The 19,800-nt window shown below is 44.1% G+C and overlaps 1 protein-coding gene and 1 pseudogene across 2 annotated transcripts in view; one reads left to right on the forward strand and one right to left on the reverse strand.

Moving 5' to 3' along the window:
* TGIF1 (TGFB induced factor homeobox 1) overlaps positions 1-19,800 on the reverse strand; it is a 51,337-nt gene that overhangs the window by 21,265 nt on the left and 10,272 nt on the right. The window lies entirely within an intron of this gene.
* Positions 11,518-11,600, forward strand: LOC112611771 (annotated as a pseudogene).

Here is a 19,800-nt window from a genome sequence, read left to right on the forward strand (position 1 = left end):
TACACTAACTTCTATTTAATTAGTCACTTGTCACTTTTTTTTTTTTTTTTGAGATGGAGTTTCGCTCTTGTCGCCGGGGCTGGAGTGCGATGGCGTGATCTTGGCTCACTGCAACCTCCGCCTCCCGGGTTCAAGTGGTTCTCCTGCCTCAGTCTCCCAGGTGGCTGGGATTACAAGTATGCACCACTACACCTGGCTAATTTTTGTATTTTTAGTAGAGATGGGGTTTCACCATGTTGGCCAGGCTGGTCTCGAACTCCTGGCCTCAAGTGATCTGCCCACTTTGGCCTGGGATTACAGGCATGAGCCACCGTGCCCGGCCACTTGTCACTTCTTGTCTGATCACAAAGTGCATTTTCCAAAGGGATTAGTGATTCTATAACCATATGCGCTTTGCCTTCTGTCATCATTTTGCTGAGTTTCCAAGAAACATTTCTTCGAACCACCACTCCCAGCGAGAAATACAAGCCCTTCCATGTAGCTTTGAAATACAATTAACAAATAACCTGTTTTTCACACTAAAATTACTATTTAGAAAAAAGCTCTCTCTCTAATATAGCTTCAATATACACTTTCTGTTCCCATTTCTCCCTCAGCCACTCCCAAAATACATCACTTATTATTTTGCAAATGGTAATCATTGAAAATGCAAAATAAATTTTAGTCCAGGAAAAAAATAACATAAATTATGTATTGTTGGACTTCAAGATAGGTAAAGATTTAATTAATTTACTGCTAGGAAAAAATCCTTATCTAGTAACAGGTGGCTTAAGCTAGAAACAAGAAAACATATACTGGAATGGGACGTTTATACTCATTCCTCATTGATCATTTTTAGGATAAGAATGCAGATCCCCCATGCTAGCACACCTCCACACACAGAGAAGTCATGCCAACTGTTGATTGTTCTTGAGAAATAAATTGAGAAGGTCTGGAGGATGTGCAAAAAGAGTTGACACTCTTTTTCCTGGGTAAATAAAATTAAGGGTTTATTTTATTTTATTATTATTATTTTTTTGAGATGGAGTCTCGCGCTGTCACCTAGGCTAGAGTGCAGTGGCACGATCTCAGCTCACCAAAACGTTCGCCTCCCAGGTCGAAGCGATTCTCCTGCCTCAGCCTCCCGAGTAGCTGGGATTACAGGCATGAGCCACCAGGCCTGGCTAATTTTTGTATTTTTAGTAGAGATGGAGTTTCACCATGTTGGCCAGGCTGGTCTTTAACTCCTGACCTGGAGTTATCTACCCACCTTGGCCTCCCAGAGTGCTGGAATTACAGGTGTGAACCACCACGCCCAGCCTGCCTTTTTTGAGCCTCCCTTTCTCTCCCAGGCTGGCGTGCAGTGGCACAATCTTGGCTCACTGCAACCTCCACTTCCCGGGTTCAAGAGATTCTCCTGCCTCAGCCTCCTGAGTAGCTGGGACTACAGGCGCCGCCACCTCGCCCGGCTAGTTTTTTGTATTTTTTAGTAGAGATGGGGTTTCACCGTGTTAGCCAGGATGGTCTCGATCTCCTGACCTCGTGATCCGTCCGTCTCGGCCTCCCAAAGTGCTGGGATTACAGGCTTGAGCCACCGCGCCCGGCCATATATGGGAAATATTAACCTGGCTGGTGTGAAAATAAGTAAACAAAGAATAATAGAGGAATGCGCTCAGGCATTCAGAGGAAGAGAACAAATGAGTAGCTCGGGAACTTCGAAAACTGAAGGCAGGCCAGGCGCACTGGCTCAGCTTGTAATCCCAGAAATTCAGGAGGCGGAGACCGGAGACAGGAAGATTGCTTGAGCCCAGGAGTTCGAGGCTGCTGTGAACTATGATCATGCCACTGCACTCCAGCCTGGGTGACAGAGTGAGACCTTGTCCCTAAATATATATACATATATATTGAGTCCTCCTTTATCCCAACCTTACCAACTAGTTTGGGGAAAAAGAGGCCTTTTATTCACAGGTAGTGAGAGAGCAACTCATCAACGCATATGCAAAGTTTTGAAAATGAGTACAGCCAGGCGCGGTGGCTCAAGCCTGTAATCCCAGCACTTTGGGAGGCCGAGACGGGCGGATCACGAGGTCATGAGGTCGAGACAATCCTGGCTAACCCGGCGAAACCCCGTCTCTACTAAAAAATACAAAAATCAGCCCAGCATAGTGGCATGTGCCTGTAATCCTAGGTTCTTGGGATGTTGAAGCAAAAGGAATGCTTAAGCCCATGAGGCGGAGGCTGCAGTGAGCTGAGACTGACCCACTGCACTCAAGCCTGGGCGACAGAGTGAGAATCAGAATCAGTCTCCAAAAAAAAAGAAGGCCGGGCGCGGTGGCTCACGCTAGTAATGCCAGCACTTTGGGAGGCCAAGCCAGGCGGATCACCTGAGGTTGGGGGTCCGAGACCAGCCTGACCAGCATGGAGAAACCCTATCTCTACGAAAAATACAAAATTAGCCGAGCTTGGTGGTGCATGCCTGTAATCCCAGCTACTTGGGAGGCTGAGGCAGGAGAACCCGGGAGGCAGAGGTTGTGGTGAGCCAAGATCGCACCATTGCACTCCAGCCTGGGGAACAAGAACGAAACTCCATCTCAAAAAAAAAAAAAAAAAAAAGTCTTAAGAATGGTATAAAGAAATCTCATATACTCTTCACCATCCAGATTCCCTAGATTTGATCCATTATTTTCCATATAGACAAACACAGGCACACACACTACATATAATCATTTCCCATATATGTCTTTTATTCCTGAATCATTTGAGAGTAAATTGCAGATATGTTGCCCTTTGTGCCCTAAATACTTCAGTGTGTACTTCCTGAGAACAAGGACATTCTCTTATGCATAAGAGAACGTATTACAATTATCAAAATTAGGAAATTAACATTGATATAATGCTATTACCTAGTATACTGACCATATTCATATTTTTTGTTGTCAAATAATGTCCTTCATAAGAAAGCAAAAATTTTCAGACTAAGATCCAATCTAGGATCATGCATTGTATTGAGTAAGCATATCCTTTTAGTCTCCTTTAATGTGGAATGGTCTGTATTTGTCATTCACGACCTTGGCATTTTTGAGAGTAAAGGCCTGTTATTTTATAGCACATCCCTCACTTTAGCAGTCCTATGTTTCCTCATGATAAGATTGAGGCTGTGCATTTTTGACAGATATATCACAAAATTGATATTATGCCCTCCTTAGCCTTCTTAGTGCTTTTTTTTTTAAATTTTTTTATTTTTAAGACAGAGTTTTGTTCTGTCACCAAGTTTGGAGTGCAATGGCGCAATCTTGGCTCATTGCAGCCTCCATCTCCTGGGTTCAGGCGATTCTCCTGCCTCAGCTTCCCCAGTAGCTAGGACTACAGGTGCGCAACACCATGTCCAGCTAATTTTTGTATTTTTAGTAGATATGGGGTTTCGCTATGTTGGCTAGGATAGTCTTGATCTCTTGACCTCATGATCTGCCTGCCTTGGCCTCCCAAAGTGCTGGGATTGCAGGTGTGAGTCACAGCGCCCGGCCCTTAGTACATTTTATTAGGTGGCACGTGATTTTAACGTGTGATTGTCCCCTTACTGGTAATGTTAACTTTGATGACTTGGTAAAGGTGGTGTCTGCCGGGCCTCTCCACCTGAAATAATAATAAAGTTATTATAGCTCCCTATTTTGAAACAAGGTAGATGTCCTGTTCCTCAAACTTTTACCCTTAGTTTTATCATCCATCGTTTCTTCTGCATTTGTTGGTTTTCTACTCTATGGAAAAGCTTTTCCTTCTCCATTTGTTTGTTTGCTTATTTGTATCAGTATGGATTTGTGGAGCCCTATTTTATTCATGAGGTTAAAAATCCATTACTATTATTTTATTTTATTTTTTTTTTGAGACGGAGTCTCGCCGTGTCGCCCAGGCTGGAGTGCAGTGGCCGGATCTCAGCTCACTGCAAGCTCCGCCTCCCGGGTTTTTACGCCATTCTCCTGCCTCAGCCTCCTGAGTAGCCGGGACTACAGGCGCCCGCCACCTCGCCCGGCTAGTTTTTCGTATTTTTTAGTAGAGACGGGGTTTCACCGTGTTGGCCAGGATGGTCTCGAACTCCTGACCTCGTGATCCGCCCGTCTCGGCCTCCCAAAGTGCTGGGATTACAGGCTTGAGCCACCGCGCCCGGCCTCTATTACTATTATTAATTAATTTTTTTTTTTTTTTTGAGACAGAGTCTCACTCCTGTCGCCCAGGCTGGAGTGCAATGGCGCGATCTCGGCTCACTCCTGGGTTCAAGCCTCAGCCTCATGAATAGCTGGGATTACTGGCATCCACCACTACACCCGACTAATTCTTGTATTTTTACTAGAGATGGAGTTTCACTATGTTGGCAAGGCTGGTCTCGAACTCCTGATCTCAGGTTATCCGCCTGCCTCAGCCTCCCAAAGTGCTGGGATTAAAAGTGCGAGCCACCACGCCCGGCCTTCTATTATTAATTTATTTCAATGCTCAGATTATCTTGGATTTGGCCAGTGGGAGCTCTCAAATTGGGCATCTTATCCTTTCGACTTGCCTTCATCACTCCTTGAGGGTTTTCTTATTTTCTGGCATAGCAAAATGTTCCAGGTTCATATCGTATTCTCCCTGCCCCAGCCCTGGAATCGGTCATTTCAGATCATACAGACATGTATATATTTGTTATTATACAATAAGTAGTAAGACTCAGATTGTTTTAGCTCAGGACCTCTTCACTCTATTAAAAGCTATTGAAGAGCCAAAAAGCTTTTGTTTATGTGAACTATATCTATTATATTTACTGCATTAGACACTAAAACTAGCCGGGTGCAGTGGCTCACGCCTGTAATCCCAGCACTTTGGGAGGCTGAGGCAGGAGGATAAGTTGAGCTCAGAAGTTTGACAACAGCCTGGGCAACATGGCAAGACCTTATCTCTACCAAAAAAAAAAAAAAAAAATTAACCGGGTGTGGTGGCATGGGCCTGTAGTCCCAGCTACTGGGGAGGCTGAGGTGGGAGGTTTGCTTGAGCCTATGTCAGGTGGAGGCTGCAGTGAACTAAGATCGCACCACTGCACTCCAGCCTGGGTGACAGAGCAAGACTTCATCTCAAAAAAAGAAAAAACAAAACAAAACTAAAACTGAGAAATTGTAAAAATACCTATTTATTAAATACATGTAAAATAATAATATAAATTCATGACATGTAAATATAAGTAACATTTCACATTTTTATGAATAAAAACTCCATTTTATCAAATAAAAATATAGAAAGAAGGATAACATTGTTTTATATTTCTGCAAATCTCTTTAGTGCTTGGTTTAATAGAAGACATTTGGATTCTCATACCTAATTCCTCAAGTAATCTCTTAAAATACGGTGTTTTGGTAAAAGCATCTAAAGAAAACCTGGCATCAAACAGATATGCAGTTGGAAAAAGGAGGAGTATTTTAAGTCTTTTCTCTTTTGTTGAGACAGAGTCTTACTCTGTCACCCAGCTGGAGTGCAATGGCATGATCTCAGCTCACTGCAACCTCCACCTCCCAAGTTCAAGCAATTATCCTGCCTCAGCCTCCCGAGTATCTGGGATTGCAGGTGCCCACCACCACGCCTGGTTAATTTTTTGTATTTTTAGTAAAGATGGGGTTTTGCCATGTTGGCCAGACTGGTCTCGAACTCCTGACCTCAGGTGATCCACCCACCTTGGCCTCCCGAAGTGTTGCGATTACAAGCGTGAGCCACTGTGCCCAGTCTTTTTTTTGTTTTTTTGTTTTTTTTTTTTTTTGAGACGGAGTCTCGCTCTGTCGCCCAGGCTGGAGTGCAGTGGCCAGATCTCCGCTCACTGCAAGCTCCGCCTCCCGGGTTCCCGCAATTCTCCTGCCTCAGCCTCCCGAGCAGCTGGGACTACAGGCGCCAGCCACCTCGCCCGGCTAGTTTTTTTTGTATTTTTAGTAGAGACGGGGTTTCACCGTGTTAGCCAGGATGGTCTCGATCTCCTGACCTCGTGATCCGCCCGTCTCGGCCTCCCAAAGTGCTGGGATTACAGGCTTGAGCCACCGCGCCCGGCCAAGTCTCAGTCTTTTAAGGTAATTGTGTTTGTTCCTCTTTGAAAACAATAAAACACAATAGTGATTGTTTCTCAGAAGTTAGTTGCAATGTGGATTCTGAAATCACATTCACAAACTTTTTTGTGCTGTTACATTAAAATGCATTGCCCTATCTTGTACTTTGATTGTGTTTTTTAACCACGCATGATTTTGTAACATCATGCTTTGGTCACTTGGAAAATAATGGTTCACTGAAGTATACACATCTTCCAAATGTTGACACATTTCATTGTACATAAAAGAAGTTGTTTCATTTACTATCTTCTCTGACTCTGTTGATATCAGGATTCTGTAAAGCCCATGGCAGTGGATGAGAGATTTTCCAAGTTAAATTTAAATTTAACTTTCGAATTTTTCCATTAGCAACATTTACTATCCATTTTTTTTTTTTTTTTTTTGCTTGAAATGTTAGACTTACTTCACTCATAGTTGAGAAAATAACTGTGAAATCCCATGTCCAACTAGCAGTAGTTTGCCTTTCTGGTTTCACATTGAAATGGTGTTCCACAGGCTGGGCATGGTGGCTCATGCCTGAAATGCCTTTAGGAGAATTGTTTGAGCCAGAAGTTCAAGACCGGCCTGGGCAAACAAAGCGAGACCCCAGTCTCTACAAAAAAAATTACAAAATTAGTTGGGCATGGTAGCACGTGCCTATAGTCTCAAATACTCAGGAGGCTGAGGGGGGAGAATTGATTGAGCCCAGGAGTTTGAGGCTGCAATGAGCTATGATCCTACCACTACACTCTACACTGGGCAACAGAGCAAGGCCCATCTCTATAAAATGAATTTTTTTTTTTTTTTTTGAGACGGAGTCTTGCTCTGTCACCCAGGCTGGAGTGCAGTGGTGCGATCTTGGCTCACTCTAATCTCTGCCTCCTGGGTTCAAGCAATTCTCCTGCCTCAGCCTCCTGAGTAGCTTGGGACTACAGGGGCACGCTGCCACGCCCAGCTGATTTTTTTTTTTTTTTTTTTTTTTTGTATTTTAGTAGGCACAGGGTTTCACCGTGTTGCCCAGGCTGGTCTTGAACTCCTGAGCTCAGGCAATCTGCCCACCTCGGACTCCCAAAGTGCTAGGATCACAGGTGTGAGCCACCGTGCATGGCCTATAAAATAATTTTTTTTTTTTTTGAGACGAAATCTTGCTCTGTCACCCAAGCTGGAGTACAGTGGTGTGATTTTGGCTCTCCCGGGTTCAAGTGATTCCCCTGCCTCAGCCTCCTGAATAGTTGGGACTACAGGCGTGTGCCACCATGCCCGGCTAATTTTTTTGTATTTTAGTGGAGACGGGGTTTCCCCATGTTGGTCAGGATGGTCTCAATCTCCTGACCTCATGATCTGCCCACCTCGGCCTCCTAAAGTGCTCGGATTACAGGCATGAGCTGCCACCACACCAGGCCAAAATAATTTTTAAAAAATTTTAATTAAAAAATTAAAAATGATGTTCATGAAAAAATGGCTACCTCATCTTGCAACTCAAACAACTGCAGAAACACTGTTCCACAAGATCACCATCATACTCCATGCACATGAGAAGTGCTCTTCGGAACCTCCCATTTGGTCACACAGAATAGTAAAAAGATGTGAACTCAGGGTCAAGTTTTGATAAAATTGCCGATTTTTACTGCTTCATCAAGGACATTCTTAAGTAAAACTGTCTCTCCCTCCCCCCAGGCCCCAGAGTGTGGCAGTGGAGAGCGAGCGCTCACCATGGCTTTGATTTGTGAAGGGCTAGCAGTTTTATGTGCACCTGTTCCACATCAACAATGCAAATGTCAGCACAGTGAAAAAGGCAAACAATGCATTATTTGGAAAATAGTTCTGACCTCATGGGCCACCCGAAAGTGCCTCAGGTACCTCCAGGGGTATGGGCACCACATTTTGAGAATGGCAGCCATAGATTGTTTTTGGCATTTTCCTTCTTTCACTTAAGAATATATTCTGAGGCTGGGTGTGGTGGTTCACACCTATAATCCCAGCACTTTGGGAGGCCCAGGCAGGCGCATCACCTGAGGTCAGGAGTTCGAGACCATCCTGGCCAACATGTCAAAAACCTGTCTCTACTAAAAATATAAAAATTAGCCAGGTGTGTTAGCAGGTGCCTGTAATCCCAGTTACTCGGGTGACTGAGACAGGAGAATTGCTTGAACCCAGGAGGCGGAGGTTGCAGTAAGCTGAGAGCCTGCCACTGCACTCCAGCCTGGGTGACAGAGGGAAACTGTCTCAAAAAAAAAAAAAAAAAAGAATATATTCTGGGTCCGCTGCGGTGGCTCACACCTGTAATGCTAGAGCTCTGGGAGGCTGAGGCAGGCGGATCACTTGAGGTCAAGAGTTGGAGACCAGCCTGGCCAACCTGGGAAACCCCATCTCTATTAAAAATACAAAAATTAGCCAGGTGTGGTGGTGCACATCTGTAGTCCCAGCTACTCAGGAGGTTAAGGCAGGAGAATCGCTTGAACCTGGTGGGGCGGAGGTTGCAGTGTCCGAAATTGTGCCACTGCACTGAGCAAGGCTTGATCTCAAGGAAAAAAAAAGAGAGAATATATTCTGGAAATCACTCCATATCAGTTTATAGAGATCATCCTCATCAATTTTTTTTTTTTTTTTTTTGAGACGGAGTCTCACTCTGTCGCCCAGGCTGGAGTGCAGTGGCGTGATCTCCGCTCACTGCAAGCTCCGCCTCCCAGGTTCATGCCATTCTCCTGCCTCAGCCCCCAAGTAGCTGGGACTACAGTTGCCTGCCACCATGTCCGGCTAATTTTTTGTATTTTTAGTAGAGATGGGGTTTCACCGTGTTAGCCAGGATGGTCTCGATCTCCTGACCTCATGATCCGCCCGCCTCGGGCTCCCAAAGTGCTGGGATTACAGGCGTGAGCCACCGCGCCCGGCCATCCTTATTAATTTTTTTATTGTTGCATAGGACCCCATTGTTTGGATGTACCATGGTTTAATTACTTTCTCTGTTTGGCATTTGGACTGAAATTCTAAACAGTGCTACAAAGAACAATCTTGTTCACATGTATTTTCATATTATTGAAGCTGTATCCTCAGAATGACTTCCTAAAAGTGTGATTCTCATGTCAAAAAATAAACGTGTGGCTTTGTTAGATATTGCCAAATTCCACTTCACAAGGGTTGTACCAACTTGCATTTCCACTAGCAATGAATGGGAATTCCTGCTTCTTTCTCCAGTCTTAGTGAACAAAATACAATATGGAAGACAGACATATATTAGGCCCATAGGTTATCTGCACAGCTAACACCAGTCTTTTCTGAGAAACTTCTCCATTATGAGTCTATGGGTTGATTGAATAAGTGGACCCTAGCTGGGTCAGGGGCAGTGGCTCATGCCTGTAATCCCAGCACTTTGGGAGGCAGAGGCAGGCGGATCACTGGAGGTCAGGAGTTTGAGAGCAGCCTAGGCAACATGGTGAAACTCCATCTCTATACAAAATACAAAAATCAGCCAGGTGTGGTGGTGTGCATCTGTAGTCCCAGCAACTTGGGAGGCTGAGGTGTGAGAATTGTTTGAGCCCAGGAAGAGGGCGTTGCAGTGAGCCAAGACTGTGTCACTGCATTCCAGCCTAGGCGATAGAGCAAGACTCTGTCTCAAAAAAAAAAAAAAAAAAAGACCCAAGCCAGAACTGGGCCTGAGATTAGGGCTAAGATCTTAGTGTGTCTCAGGAAATTCAAAGTTGAGGCCTGCTCACTTATACATGGCCATATACCAAACAAAATAGATAAAAGGATATATGTAAAAACATTTTCTCCTACTATACTCTCACAACATAGGCTGATGCTGTGACCAAATGTGGGGCGGGGGCAGGGCAGGGCAGGGGGAGGGTGCGGGTTTCCTCACACACCAAGCAAGCAATCAACTGCAACAGATTCTCCAGCATACCCCAGTTGGATGTCCTTGTAACTGCCTGATGGATTCTTCCTGCACAGACTCAATCCACTGAGCCCATGGCATTGCAGTCAAGAAAGAGTTTAGTTGACACGATGCTGGCACTAAGCAAGAGACAGTCATCACCCAAATCAATATCCCAGAATGCTTGGAGGTTAGGGGTTTTTCAAGGATAGTTTGGTAGGCAGGAGGCTACGGAAGGGGCCACACTGATTGTCTGGGGATGCAATCCTAAGGGTGTGGAAAACCGTCCTTGTATGCTAAGTTGGCTTCTGGGTGGGACCCACCAGAGGAGTCACTGGTCTGGGTGGGGCCATCCAGTACTTAGAAATGCAAAAGCCTGAAAAGACATCCCAAAAGGTCAATCCTAGGCTCTACAATAGTGATGTTATTTACAGGATTAATTGGGGAAGTTGCAAACCTTGTGACTTTCGGAATAATAGCTGGTAATTATTTAACTACGCCCACATCTTAGTAGAATTCAGGCCCCTCTCATCCTCCTAACTTCATGCTGTTCATCAGTTTTACAAGGGTAGTTTAGTTTTTGGAAAGGGCTATCATCACGTAAACTATAAACTAAATTTCTCCCATGGTTAGCTTGGCCTATGCCCAGGTATGAGCAAGGACAGCCAGTCTGTGAGGGTAGAAGCAACATGGAGTTAGCCATGTCAGATTTCTCTTGCTGTCATAATTTTGCAAAGGCAGTTTCATCCTCTAGAATTCAGTTCAGTTCTGACACCATCTACCTGAAGGTAACATCAAATCTCATGGGTTGAGAGTTCAGTCCCACAAGACAGCTCCACTTCAGACGTCACAAATAGCAGGTTGACACCAATACTTCTGACCAACTGGCTATACATCAGGGTTCCCATACCCCTTCCACAGGTTTGATTAATTTGCTAGAGCAGCTCACAGACCTTTGGGAAACACTTACTTACGTTTACCTGTTTATTATAAAGGATTTTAGAAAGGATACAGATGAACAGCCAGATGGAAGAGATGCAAAGGGCAAGGTATGGGGAAGGGGTGCAGAGCTTCCATGCCGGCTCCAGGCACATCACCCTCCCAACACCTCCAAGTGTTAAGCAATTCAGAAGCTCTCCAACCTCCGTCCTTTGGGGGCTTTATGGAGGGGTCATTAAGTAGGCATGATTGATTACATCATTGGCCATCGGTGAACAACTCAAACTTCAGCTACTCTCTCCTCCCCGAGGCTGGGGGTGCGGCTGAAAGTCCCTACCCTCTAATCATATGACAACCACTATCCTGGGGCTATCCAGGAGCTCCCACCCACCCACCCAAAGGTCAACTCATTAGCATACAAGGAGATTCCAAGGATTTTAGAAGTTGCTTGCCAGGAAATGGGTAGAAGACCAAGTTGTAGTTCACAGTGTCACAGGGGGGAAATCTGGTTTGCAGAAGCTGATATGAGAATGACCTCAGTTACTGATGGCTTCTCTATTTGCTGTTCCAGATCCTGCAAGGCGTGGCTGAACTTCCCACCCTTGGATTACAGTAAAAACTTAACTGCATGTGATTCTTTGTAGTTTATAAACATGATGATTGGGTTTTCACACAGATACGCCTCCCTCAAACCTTGGCACATTACTCATCTGACATCAAAACAAAAAAAAAACATACTTTGCTGATATTATTAATGATGATTACTTAAAAAAAATCATAATTAGAGAAATAGCTACAATACAATGAGATATGTGCTTGATCATAAACCTACATTAATTAGGTCACAGCTTGAGTTGCTCTCACATAGACCCAAATAAACATGAAAGAATTTGACTTGTGTCTGTGTCACAGTGTGAACATAAGCACTCCAGGGCTATAGCAGTTCCACAATGTTGGGGATGCAGACCCCTTCTGTATTGTCACTCCGTTGTGGCTGCCCTCTTTAGTTTAAGACAGCTGCTTTAGCTCTCTCTGCCTCTCAACCTTTAGGCCACTGGAAAGAGAGGAAGAAAGTAGGGCAGGTGTATTTTTTTTGTTTTGTTTTGTTTTGTTGTTTTTGAGACAGAGCACTGCTCTCTCTGTCACCCAGGCTGGAGTGCGGTGGCATGATCATAGCTCACTACAGCCTTGACCTCCTGGGCTTTATTGATCCTCCTGCCTCAGTCTCCCGAGTAGCTGGGACTGCAAGTGTGCACGACCACAGCCGGCTAATTTTTAAAACTTTTTTCTTTTTTTTGAGATGGGAGTCTCGCTCTGTCACCCAGGCTGGAGTGCAGTGGCACGATCTCGGCTCACTGCAAATTCCACCTCCCGGGTTCATGCCATTCTCCTGCCTCAGCCTCCTGAGTAACTGGGACCACAGGCACCTGCCACCAGGACCAGCTAATTTTTTCTATTTTTGTTAGTAGAGACGGGGTTTCACTGTGTTATCCAGGATGGTCTCGATCTCCTGATCTTGTGATCTGCCTGCCTTGGCCTCCCAAAGTGCTGGGATTACAAGCATGAGCCACCGCGCCCGGCCTTAAAACTTTTTTTGTAGAGACAGGGTCTCACTATGTTGCTCAGGCTGGTGGAGAATCTGGGCTCAGGGTACCCTCCTGCCACGGCTTCCCAAAGTGCTGGGATTAGAGGCCTAAGTCACCGCATCCAGCCATGCCTATTTTTTCAATAGTACAATATGTGATATACAGTCATGCAACAACGAGGGGGAGACATTCTGAGAAATATGTCTTCAGGTGTTAGGCGTGTACTTAGACAAACTTAGATGGTAGAGCCGACTACACGCCTAGGCATATGGTATGGCCTATTGCTCCTGTGCTACTAGGAGTGATGTAACCGTATCAGTACTGTAGGTGATTGCAACACACTGGTAAGCACTGGTCCATCTAAACCTAGAAAATGTATAGTAAAAATATGGCATAAAAGACAAAAAAAAGGCCGGGCACGGTGGCTTACTCCTGTAATCTTAGTTCTTTAGGGGGCCCAGGCGGGAGGATCATGAGGTCAGGAGAGCGAGACCATCCTTGCTAACACGGTGAAACCCTGTCTCTACTAAAAATACAAAAAAGTTAGCCGGGCGAGGTGGCGGGCGCCTGTTGTCCCAGCTACTTGGGAGGCTGAGGCAGGAGAACGGCATGAACCCAGGAGGCGAAGCTTGCAGTGAGCCGAGATCGCGCCACTGCACTCCAGCCTGGGCGACAGAGCCAGACTTCGTCTCAAAAAAAAAAAAAAGACTAAAAAAGGCACACCTATATTGAGCACTTAACATGACTGGAGCCTGCAGGACTGAATGTTACTTTCTGTGAGTCACTGAGTGAGTGGTGAGTGAATGGGAAGGCCTACAAAATACTACTGTACACTACTGTAGACTTTATAAACAACACACACTTTGGCTACACTTTATTTTTTAAAAATTTCTTTCTTCAACAATAAATTAACTTTCCTTACTATAACATTTTACTTTATAAAGTTTTAAATTTTTAAGAACTTTTTGACTTTTGTCACAACACTAAGCCTAAAAACAAGCACACTGTACAGCTCTACGAAAATACATTCTTTCTTCATGTCCATATTCTATAAGCTTTTTCTATCAATTTTTTGTGTACTTTTTAAACTTTTGTTAAAAACTGAAACACAAACACACACATTAGCTTAGGCCTACACAGGGTCAGGATCCTCAACATAGCTGTCTTTTTTTTTTTTTTTTTGAGACGGAGCCTCGCTCTGTCGCCCAGACTGGAGTGCAGTGGCGCCATCTCTGCTCACTGCAATCTCCGCCTCTCAGGTTCAAGCAATTCTCCTGCTTCAGCCTCCTGAGTAGCTGGGATTACAGATGACCACCTCCATGCCCAGTTACTTTTTATATTTCTAATAGAGACGGGGTTTCACCACGTTGGCCAGGCTAGTCTCGAACTCCTGACCTCAAGTGATTTGCTCACCTCTGCCTCCCAAAGTGCTGGGATTTCAGACGTGAGCCACTGTGCCCGGCCAATATCACTGGTTTTCACTTTTATATCTTTCCCACTGGGAGGTCTTCGGGGCGATAACACTTATGGAGTGTTCAACTTCTATGGTAACAATGCCGTCTGTTGCAATACCTCCTGAACGACCTGCCTGAGGTTGCTTTACACTTAATTTTTTTTTTTTAAATAAACAGAAAGAGTACACTCTAAAATAACAATTAAAAATATAGTATAGATGGGTGCGGTGGCTCACACCTGTAATCTCAACACTTTAGGAGGCTGAGACGGGCGGATCACCTGAGGTCGGGAGTTTGAGACCAGAATGGCCAACATGGAGAAACCCCATCTCAATTAAAAATACAAAATTACCTAGGTGTGGTGGTGCATGCCTGTAATCCCAGCTACTCGGGAGGCTGAGGCAGGAGAATCATTTGCACCTGGGAGGTGGAGGTTGCAGTGAGCCAAGATCACGCCATTATACTCCAGCCTGGGGCAACAAGAGCCAAACTCCATCTCAAAAAAAATAATAATTTTATATATATGTATACATGTATATATATAGTATAGTAAACTCATAAAACAGGTAACTTAGTCATTTATTATCAAGTGCTAGGACATCAAGTACAGTAGGTTTGTTCACACCAGCATCAGCATCACCACAAACATGTGAATAATCTGTTGCACCACAAAGTTAGGACAGCTTTGACGTCACAAGACAACAGGAATTTTTCAGCTCCCTTATAATCTTATGGGACCTCCATCATATACATAGTCTGTCATTGACCAAAATGTTATGACATACATGACTGTATATAATTTCTCCTCACATCCCATTGACTAGAACCAAGTCACACTGTCAAACTCACCTGCTAAGGAGTGTAAGAAATACAGCCTTTGGGCTGGGCGTGGTGGCTCATGCCTGTAATCCCAGCACTTTGGGAGGCTGAGGCGGGCAGATCATTTGAGGTCAGGAGTTTGAGACTAGCCTGGCCAACATGGTGAAACCCTGTCTCTACTAAAAATACAAAAATTAGCTGAGTGTGGTGGCGGGCGCCTGTAATCCCAGCTACTTGGGAGGCTGACGCAGGAGAATTTCTTGAACCTGAAATTCTCAAGAAAGAGAATTTGGGAGGTGGAGGTTGCAGTGAGCCAAGATTGCGCCATTGCACTCCAGTCTGGGCGACAAGAGCGAGACTCCATCTCAATAATAATAATAATAATAATATACCAAAAGAAATATAGCCTTCGGTTGAATAGCCATGTGCTAGAGAGAGAGCACATGTGAGACAACTAGCAGTCTCTGTTATAGTCCATTCCTGGTTACCCAAATATTCATGCTCCCCCTTCTTCTTTCTATATATAAAACATACTTTTCTCCCTTCCAAGTAAAATAATGCAGTGTTCCATCCAGCTACTGCATTCAGTTCAAAATCTAGGATCTCAGTGATATTAAGTCCTCTTCACCAGGACAACTGATGACTCAGGTGAGCATCTTCTAAAAGACAAGTTATCTGTCTTCCCACCTCCACCCACCAAAAAGATAGTGGTGAATTAGGAATTGCTTCATAAAAGTCCTCTTTCAGAAAAGAAAAGAAATGGAGGGAAAGAACAATCACTGGACTACTATAATGATAAAATTCCTACTGAGCTTAAATTGCAGATTTACCAACGTACTATTGCCAAGTACATTTCATCCTGATTCTGTCAAGAAATCTCCTTGCTCATTGTCCTTTCTGGCTCTTGGCTTTGCCTCCAGAAGGTTCTTCCATTAGTTATCCTCCATAGCCACATCTGAAGTGACATTGAAGACTATGCTCTCGTGTAGGTTCTGTTTGAGTGGCTCCAGGGGATGCTTTAGAAGTTGAAGAGCTACAGATTATTAAAGGCCAGTCTTGTGAATTATCAATCTACTTCTGATGTATTTTCTTCCATTCAGTTCTTTGGGCAAGTAACCACAGCCATAGATCTTTTCTGGAAAGAGTTCTTTTTTTTTTTTTTTTTGGAGACAGAGTCTTGCTCTGTCACCCAGGCTGGAGTGCCGTGGTGCAATCTCTGTCATTGCAACCTCTGCCTCCCAGATTCAAGCGATTCTCCTGCCTCAGCCTCCTGAGTAGCTGGGATTACAGGCGTGCACCACCACACCAAGCTAATTTTTGTATTTTTAGTAGACGTGAGCTTTCACCATGTTGGTCAGGCTGGTCTCAAACTTGTGAGCTTGTGATCCACCCACCTCGGCCTTGAAAAGTGCTGGGATTACAGGTGTGAGCCACCACGCCCAGCCTTGGAAAAAGTTCTTAAGACTGAAGACTCTCCTCTTTTACTCACTAGCTGGTATATGGCATGAACTCCACACTTGCAATATTATGATGGATACTCTGAGGCTGTATAAAGCAATATCCTTGGACTGGAAGGCAGCTTTATCATTCTGGCTGGCTCTCATTGTCTGGTTTGGTAAAAAACACCTGAGAAGCCTTTACAAATCCTCCTGTGAGGAAATGTATTCCATTCCAGTCTGCTTTCCAACTGACTAATTCTTGCCTTGGTTCATCAATCTCACAGAACTTGGCTAAAAGCAGCAAAAAGCAGTCAAAATACATAAACATTGATATTTCTCAAAAACCCTTTCTAGAACTAAGGGCTAAGGGCCTGACTGACATGTGAACTGTCTTCCAAGATATTGCAGGAGATAATTTGTCTGAAATTAATATAGCTACCACAGCTTTCTTTTGATTAGTGTTAGTGTGGCATATCTTTATTCATCCTTTTACTTTTTGCCTGTGTCTGCATATTTAAAGTGAGTTTCTTGTAAACAACATATAGTTGGGTGGTGTTATTTTATCCACTCTGATAGTCTCTGTCTTTTAATTAATGTATTTAGATCATTCACATTTACAGTGATCATTGATATAGTTGGATTAACATGTACCTTAATTGTAGTTTATTTTATTTAATTGCTCTTATTCTTTGTTTCCTTTTTGTTTTCCACACTTTTTCTTTTTTTTTTTTTTTGAGACAGAGTCTTGCTCTGTCATCCAGGCTGGAGTGCAGTGGTGTGATCTTGGCTTACCACAACCTCTGCCTCCTGGGTTCAAGCGATTCTCCTGCCTCAGTCTCCCGAGTAGCTGGGATTACAGGTGTGTGCCTCCACACCTGGCTAATTTTTTTTTTGTATTTTTAGCACTCTACTAAACGGGTTTCACCATGTTGGTCAGGCTGGTCTCGAACTTCTGACCTCGTGATTTGCCACCTTGGCCTCCCAAAGTGCTGGGATTACAGGTGTGAGCCACCGTACCCGGCCTGTCTTGTTTGGTTTTATTAATATTATTATTATTAATATTATTTTTTGAGACAGAGTCTCACTCTGTCGCCCAGGCTGGAATGCAGTGGCACGATCTCGGCTCACTACAAACTCCACCTCCCAGGTTCACGCCTTTCTCCTGTCTCAGCCTCCCGAGTAGCTGGGACTACAGGCACCTGCCACCACGCCCGGCTAATTTTTATGTATTTTTAGTAGAGATGGTGTCTCACCGCGTTAGCCAAGATGGTCTTGATCTCCTGACCTCGTGCTCTGCCCGCCTCAGCCTCCCAGAGTGCTGGGATTACAGGCTTGAGTCACTGCACCCGGCAATATTATTTTTTTGAGAGGGGGTCTCACTCTGTCACCCAGGCTGGATCCCGTACAGTGGCGCAATCTTGGCTCACTGCAACCTCCACCTCCTGGGTTTAAGGGATTCTCTTGCCTCAGCCTCCTGAGTAGCTGCGATTACAGGCACCCACCATCACACAGGGCTAATTTTTGTATTTTTAGTAGAAATGGGGTTTCACCATGTTGGCCAGGATGGTCTCAAACTCTGCCTGACCTCAAGTGATCCACCCACCTTGTCCTCCCGAAATGCTGGGATTACAGACTTGAGCCACTGTGCCTTACCACTTGTTTGGTTTTAATTGAGCATTTACATGATTCCATTTTTTCTTCTTTCTTTGTGTATCAATTACACTTTAAAAATGTTTTCAGTCATTGTCCTAGAGTTTGCAATATATATTTACAAATAATACATGTCCACTTTCAAATATCATTCTACAAATTCATGGGTAGTACACATACCTATTTCCAATTCTTCCCTCCCATCCCTTATAACGTTGTTGTCATATATTTCACTAATCCATAAGCTGTAATCATCCAATATATTGTTGCTATTATTTTGAACAAATTGTTTTTTGTTAGATCAGTTAAGAATAACAAAACTAAAACATGTTATTTTAACCTTTATTTCTCAGTGCTTTATTTCTCAAATACTTTTTTTTTTTTTTTGAGACAGAGTCTCACTCAGTCACCCAGACTGGAGTACAACAACATGATCTCAGCTCACTGTAACCTCCATCTCCTGGGTTCCAGCAATTCTCCTCCCTCAGCCTCCCCAGTAACTGGGATTACAGGCTCCTGCCACCATGCCCTGCTAACTTTTTGTATTTTTGGTAGAGACGGGGTTTCACTATGTTGGCCAGGCAGGTCTTGAACTCCTGACTTCAGGTGATCCACCCGCCTCAGCCTCCCAAAGTGCTGGGATTACAGGCATGAGCAACTGCACCCAGCCCTCAAACACTTCTTTTTACACAGATGCAAGTTTCTGACCTATAACACTTTCCTTCTCTCTGAAGAACTTCTTTTAGCATTTCTTGCAAGGCAAGTCTATGGGAGATACATTTTAAAGGATAATTTTATTGGATACAGAATTCTAGGTTGCTGTTTTTTTCTTTCAATGTTTTAAATATTTTATTCCATTCTCTTCTTGCTTGCGTGATTTCTGAAGAGAAGGCCAATGCAATTCTTATTCTTTTTTTGCTCTTGTGGCCTAGGCTGAAGTGCAATGGCTCACCGCAACCTGTGTCCCTGGTTCCAGCAATTCTCCTGCCTCAGCCTCCTGAGTAGCTGGGATTACAGATGCATACCACCACACCTGGCTAATTTTTGTATTTTTAGTAGAGATGGGATTTCACCATGTTGGCCAGGCTAGTCTCAAACTCCTGACCTCAAATGATTTGCCCACTTCAGCCTCCCAAAATGCTGGGGTTACAGGCGTAAGCCACCATGCCGGCCTCAATTCTTTTTCTTATTCCTCTATACATAAAGTGGTTTTCCTCACCCTCTGGCTTCTTTCTAGGTTTTCTTCTTGTCTTTGACTTTATGTAGTTTGAATATGATACACCCAGGTGCAGAATTTTTGTTATTTATCCTGCATGGTATTATCTTAACTTCTTGGATCTGTGATTTAGTGTCTTTTGTTAATTTTGGAAAATTTTAGCTATTATTACTGAAAAAATTTCCTTTGTTTCTCCTTCAGGAACTCTAATTATGCGTATGTTACACCTTTTGTAATTATCCCACAGTTCTTGGATATCCTGCAGTGGTATGATCATAGCTCATCGTAGCCTCAAACTCCCAGGCTCAAGTGATCCTCCCACCTCAGCCTCCCAAGTAGCTGGGACTACAGATGAACGCCACCTTGCCCAGGTAATTAAAAAAAAAATGTAGAGATGAGGTCTCACTTTGTTGCCCAGCCTTCTCAAACTTTTAAAAAAACTGTAGTAAAGGCAGGGCGCGGTGGATCATGCTTGCAATCCCAGCACTTTGGGAGGCCGAGGTGGGTGGACCATGAGGTCAGGAGATCGAGACCACCCTGGCTAACACTGTGAAACTCCATCTCTACTAAAAATACAAAAAATTAGCTGGGCATGGTGGTGGGACCTGTAGTCCCAGTTACTTGGGAGGCTGAGGCAGGAGAATGGCATGAACCTGGGAGACAAAATTTGCAGTGAGCCGAGATTGCACCACTGCACTCCAGCCTGGGTGACAGAGCGAGACTCTGTCTCAAAAAAAAAAAAAAAAAAATTG

Source organism: Theropithecus gelada, chromosome 18 (genome assembly GCF_003255815.1).
Source record: "Theropithecus gelada isolate Dixy chromosome 18, Tgel_1.0, whole genome shotgun sequence".
NCBI lineage: Eukaryota > Metazoa > Chordata > Mammalia > Primates > Cercopithecidae > Theropithecus > Theropithecus gelada.